General features: G+C 40.4%; 1 pseudogene; it reads left to right on the forward strand.

Annotated features, from left to right (window-relative positions):
* Positions 1–1,939: 1,939 nt before the first annotated feature.
* On the forward strand, positions 1,940–3,781 carry LOC101590376 (annotated as a pseudogene).
* The last annotated feature ends 1,963 nt before the right edge of the window (positions 3,782–5,744 follow it).

Below are 5,744 nucleotides of genomic sequence, written 5' to 3' on the forward strand. Positions count from 1 at the left end.
GATTGAACTCAGGCCCTTGCACTTGCCAGGGAAGCGCTTATTCTACTGAGCCATATCTGCGGGCCTTTCATCGCTATTAATTGATACATTTCAGCTGAACTAGTGTCCTCTGTACTTGTTCTGGGTGGGCATTGGGCTTCCTCCATATGTTTCTGCATTTGATTCTTTAATGCAGATTCTATTAATTTAGGGATTTCCTTTTTCATTTCCAATCTGAGTTCCTCTATACCTTTCTGCAGTTGTTTCTTTATTTCAGAACCTATTGATTCATTGATTTTAGCTGTGTGGTTCCCAATTTGTTCTGTTTTAGTGTCCTCTGCACTTGTTATGGGTGGGCTTGGGTTCTGAGATTGCATTTTGCTCCTTCTCATCATTTTGTGTAGCACTGTCTTCTGACCTTTGTTGTAGAGCTTTGGTGCAGTTATAACCTTAGCACTACTGAAATTCAGGTGCAGATCTACAAAGTTTGGATTTATCCAGTTGTGCCTGGCTTGGGTCTGGCTACTGTGCTCAGCTCCTTCCTGCTTCTGCCCTTGGGAGTGATTCTGTTGTGCCCCTCTGGCAAGATGTTCTGCTCCTGGATAGCTGGGTGGCTTTGTCCCTACTCTCCCTGCAGGGATTGCAGCTGCAGGGTTTTACCTCAGGCCTGTATGCTAGGCCTGAGCTGAGTCTGAAGGGAACAAGGTGGAGTAGGAGGGAGAGGAAGCTCTCCACACACTCACCGGGCCTGGGCTAGGACTGGATCTGGGGGTCCACAGAACATGGCAGAAATTCTCACTGGACGGGCAGGGTAGGGGGTGCTGCGGAGTGGTGGTGGGGGTCCCAAGGGGGTGGAAGAGGGTGTCACCCATGCCGTGCCTGGGCTTGGACAGGTAGGTCCCGCTGGCGCAGAGTGGCAGGAAGCTCTCTCTCTCTCACACACACACACACTGGGGCCTGGGCTAGGACTGTATCTCAGCAGTACTATTTCTTAAAGAAAACTGGAACTGTTGAATTCATAGTCAACACATTTACAGCAATCTGGGCACTGAATGTAATAGATTGACATCTAATTCCAGATTACAGTATCTGTTGAAGTTTCAGTATGTTCCAGCTTCTGAAGAAACTACAGAGCCAGGACCTGATTCTTGTGTCCCTGATTACCTGTTTGTAGATTTTCAAGATCTTAATTGCCCCACTAGGTCCACAGTAGGAGCAGGGTTAAGCAGTGCCCTTGGCATGACCTGGGGTGAACAGGCTGGTGTTCAGCAAGAGCCTTGTTCTGAAATTATGCTGAATTACCATTTTATTTTATTTCACTTTTTTGCCTATTGAATTTAACCTTAATATGATGAATAATGCAAAGAGAATAAAGAATTTTAAAAAGAATTAAAATGCACTACAGCAAAAGTTCTATTATGTCTATAAATTTTTCTACTTGATAAATCAATTTACAGAGAAACTCTATATTCTTTTTTATTTTTTAAAGAAAGTACAAGGACTGATGAGATAGCTCAGCAGACTAAGTGCTTGCTTAGGCAAGTGAAGGGACCAGAGTTCGATCCCTGGCACCATATGTGCATTGGTCCCACCCCCACATGTGCTGAGCAGGTGACCAAATCTGGGCATGGTGGTGCACCCCTGTAATTCCAGCTCTGGGGAGGCTGAAAACAGGAGGATCACTATGAGTCTGAACTGTGTAATGAGACCCTGCACACACACAAACAAAACAAAACAAAACAAAAACCACCAAAAAACTAAAGAGTACAAAGTAGTATTAAAACAAAAATTACAACCTCATTCATTTCTACTGACCTCTGGTTGTGTAGCTCTGGCTCTTGTCATCGCAGTCCCTCCACCGCTGCCACCTTGGCTTTGCTGCCACAGAGGCCACTTCCAGCAACTCATCGCACCCTATTCTCTTCACTTTCATTTCCTGCCAAACACAACCATCGACGCCATGTCGAGTTATTCAAGCAACTAGGACCGTGGCTGGGGTCAACGGTTTGGGGCACCTCGATTTGGAGGGAGTAGAGCAGGTCCTCTTTTCTGTCTGGAAAGATATTTGGAAATCCTGGGGAGAAACTAGTGAAAAGGAAGTGGAATCTTGATGAACTGCCCAAATTGGAAAATAATTTTTATCAAGAACACCCAGATTTGGCTTGTTGCACAGCACAAGAGGTGGAGACATACAGAAGAAGGAAGGAAATTACAGTTAGAGGTTACAACTGTCCAAAGCCAGTTTTGAATTTCTGTGAAGCAAACTTCCCTGCAAATGTCATGGATGTAATTGCAAGGCAGAACTTTACTGAACCCAGTGCTGTTCAAGCTCAGGGATGGCTAGTTGCTCTAAGTGGATTGGATATGGTTGGAGTTGCCCAGACTGGATCTGGGAATACTCTGTCTTATTGCCTGCCATCGTCCACATCAATCATCAGCCATTCCTAGACAGAGGTGATGGGCCTATTTGTTTGGTGCTGGCACCAACTCGGGAACTGGCCCAGTAGGTGCAGCAAGTAGCTGCTGAATACTGCAGAGCTTGTCATTTAAAGTCCACTTGCATCTATGGTGGTGCTCCCAAGGGGCCACAGATACGTGATTTTTGGAGAAAGGTGTGGAAATCTGTATTGCAACACTTGGGAAATTTGACTTTTTAGAATATGGAAAAACCAATCTCAGAAGAACAACCTACCCTGTACTTGATGAAGCAGATAGAATGCTTGATATGGGCTTTGAACCCCAAATAAGGAAGACTGTATATCAGATAAGACCTCATAGGTGAACCTTAATGTGGAGTGCAACTTGGCCAAAAGAAGTGAGACAGCTTTCTGAAGATTTCCTTAAAGACTATATTCATATAAACATTGTTGCACGGGAGCTAAGCACAAACCACAGCATTCTTTAGATAGTGGATGTATGTCATGATGTAGAAAAGGATGAAAAGCTTATTTGTCTAATCAAAGAGATCATGAGTGAGAAGGAGACTAAAACCATTGTTTTTGTTGAAACAAAAAGATGTGATAAGCTTACCAGCAAAATGAGAAGAGATGAGTGGCCTGCCATGGGTATCCATGGTGACAAGAGTCAACAGGAACGTGACTGGGTTCTAAATGAATTCAAACATAGAAAAGCTCCTATTCTGATTGCTACAGATGTGGCCTCCAGAGGGCTAGATGTGAAAGATGTGAAATTTGTCTTCAATTGTGACTACCCTAACTCCTCAGAGGATTATATTTATTGAATTGGAAGAACTGCTCGCAGTACCAAAACAGGCACAGCACATACTTTCTTTACACCTAATAACGTAACGCAAGTGAGCAACCTTATCTCTGTGCTTTGTGAAGCTAATCAAACAATTAATCCCAAGTTGCTTCAGTTGGTCAAAGACAGAGGTTCAGGTCGTTCTAGGGGTAGAGGAGGCATGAAGGATGATTGCCAGGACAGATACTCTGCAGGCAAAAGGGGTGGATTTAATACCTTTAGAGACAGGGAAAACTATGACAGAGGTTACTCTACTGTGCTTAAGAGAGATTTTGGGGCAAAAACTCAGAATGGTATTTACAGTGCTGCAAATTACACCAATGAGAGCTTTGGAAGTAATTTTGTGTCTGCTGGTATACAGTCCAATTTTAGTACTGGTAATCCTACAGGGACTTACCAGAATGGTTATGATAGCACTCAGCAGTATGGAAGTAATGTTGCAAATATGCACAATGGTATGAATCAACAGGCACATGCATATCCTGCTACTGCAGCTGCACCTGTGATTGGCTATCCAATGCCAACAGGATATTTTCAATAAGACTTTAGATGTATATGTAAATGTCTGTTTTTTGTAATTGCTTTTTATATTGTGTTATCAGACAAGATAGTTATTTAAGAAAAATGGGAAACGCAGAAATGACTGCAGTGCAGCAGTAAATATGATGCACTTTTTCACTAAGTTGAATATTTCTCTACATTCCTGAAACAATTTTTTTTTTGTACTAAACGATGCAGGCAGTGTTTTCACAAAAGTAACTGTGCAGTGACTTGAAATACAATAAATGAAGGCAATGCATGGCCTTCCAATAACAGATACTTGAGGACTGAAAAAAAAACCCCAAAAATTATAAGTGATACAGAATTTCACTTAACAAAATAATATGAATTTCACAGTATTTATTGTAATGCACACTGTTGTCTTCCAACTAGTTCTTCATATTGCCAGAAATGCATTTCAAATTAACCAATTTTAGGATATGACAGTTCTTGGTGGTTGAATTGGGAGAAGGGAGATAACATAATTTACCAACTGAGGATCTGAAGGAGCCTAGAAAAGAACAAGTAGTCTACTTCTGCTGATATCTCTGTTTGAAAGCACAGCAGGATACCTGTTGCATTATTCTTCACTGGTCAATTCCATGGGGCTGGCTTGCTCAATTTTTTCTGAATAAAACAAGTTTTTATATGTAAACAGTGACAAAAGAAAGGCCTAAAACTATGTAAATGTAAATAGAAACTTGGGAATACTGTATGCATTCTTACAAACCACAGAATTGTTTTGTTAATAGGAGATCTATATTTATTTTGTAGTTACATGTCAAGCCTGTGGGTGATATTTTGAACTTGGTAGTTCATAACAGGTGGCAGTGCATAAAAGGATATCAGCTTAAGTATAGCAATATCAAAAGGAATTCAATATTTACTATTGTTTAGGAATATATAAGATTAAGACACTATAGAGGTTAGGGCATTAATTTTTCTCTGCTGGTTGCTACATTTTAGCAAAACCCAAAAAACTAAAGCAGTTTTTATTTCATTTTATTAATTTTATTGAGAAACAAATAGCAACGAGTTTCAAAACCGATTAGTAGGACAGTTTCTTTCTTTTTTTTTTATGAGCAGAATATATTTATTGAGACAAAGAAAGTTCCTGTCCAAGAGAGGAACAGGAGGGGGGCACCTGAGTGGGTAGTTCCCCAGGAAGCTGTCTACATCCAGGAAAGCATAACTGTTCCTGTTTTCCTACTGGCCTTCTTTCCCATAGGATGCTAGTATTACTATTTTATTTTTCATCTATAATTTTATTTTGTATCCTTTCTAGAAACAAATAGCAATGCCAACAGGATATTTTCAACTGAGACAAATTTATTCCTGTAAACCCTTCTTACTTCTACAGCTTGTGTCAGATATCTGGGGCCCGCTGAACAACATATAACCTTTTGGTTTTAGATTTTACCTGCATGATTACCTGGGTTTTGGTATCTTCTAGAAATAACAAATTATCTGAGATTAGAACATATATAATCAAAGCATAAACATTTGAGCTAACAGGTACATTTATAAACCTTTTTGAGACCTAGCAATTGTAACTCACTAGCTCTTAGACCCCTTTATTCATGGAGTCTGAAGTTTGCTGTAAGTCCCTCTAGCTTTAGTTAAGAGAGGTCACACAAATATTAACTATCAGCACGAAATACCGGAGTTATATTAAAAATCAACCAGGCTTACATACTTATCATGAAATACAAAGCATTTAGTCATATTAAACTAATATCCCATTCAGTGTTTTAGATATGGCCCCCATGGTAAGCAAGGGGCACTGCCAATGGATTTTTCCTTTCAACGCTGTGACTCTGAGTTTTACATCACAAATACAATGTCTGGCTCTATCTATAGGCCCAAAGCTATTGGACACTGCATAAGCCAGTTTCTTTAGAACATTTTTACGTTGACATGTTGTTATCTGTCCTTGGGAACCTGTTTTTTTTTTTTAATCTAAC

The sequence above is a fragment of the Octodon degus genome, unplaced genomic scaffold (assembly GCF_000260255.1).
Source record: "Octodon degus isolate 3935 unplaced genomic scaffold, OctDeg1.0 scaffold00111, whole genome shotgun sequence".
Classification (NCBI taxonomy): domain Eukaryota; kingdom Metazoa; phylum Chordata; class Mammalia; order Rodentia; family Octodontidae; genus Octodon; species Octodon degus.